The following is a 668-nucleotide window of genomic DNA, read 5'->3' on the forward strand; positions in this document are numbered from 1 at the left end:
GGCCTCCCCGCCGCGAGCTAAGCCGGGCGGTACGTCCCCAACAGTCCCCCTGCCCACACCCGGCTCCGTGCCACCTCCTCCCAGGTCACTCTGGCGCCTCAGTAGCCCAGAGACCGACAGTCACCCTCCACTATTCCCCACCACCCCGCAACCGCGCGCGGCCTCTGGGCGCTCCCAGGCTCGCCGGCCGTTGGCTGGAAGTGGGTGCCTTGGAGAGGGGGCGCCCGCTATCAACCACGTGTGCGCGGGGGTGGGTGACAGCAGGGTCCGGAGTCCGGCACAGCGCGCCCGTAACGGGTTGGCTGCGGGCCCAGGGGGCGGTGGGCGTTGCATGGCAACCTTTCCTCCCCAACGCGGCGTTCAGGCCCCGCTCGCCGCCCGCTGCGGTCCGGCGCTAAGACCCAGGAGGCGCCGCTCTCGCCTCCTAGAGGGCGACTGCCGCCTCGGTATAAATGCGGGCCTCCCTCGGGCCTGGCCAGTCACGATCTGGGGAAGCGCGGGCGCGAGCGAGCGACCAGGACTCCGGGTGGGCGGCTGCGGTAGCGGCGCCCCGCGCTGGCTGGAGGCCGCAGAGGCTCGCCATGCCGGGAGGCCTCTAGCTCCCCGATGGAGTCAGCCGACTTCTACGAGGCGGAGCCGCGGCCCCCGATGAGCAGCCAGCTCCCGAG

Source organism: Echinops telfairi, unplaced genomic scaffold (assembly GCF_000313985.2).
Source record: "Echinops telfairi isolate 266 unplaced genomic scaffold, ASM31398v2 ScPeMD7_2291;HRSCAF=2852, whole genome shotgun sequence".
NCBI classification, from domain to species: domain Eukaryota; kingdom Metazoa; phylum Chordata; class Mammalia; order Afrosoricida; family Tenrecidae; genus Echinops; species Echinops telfairi.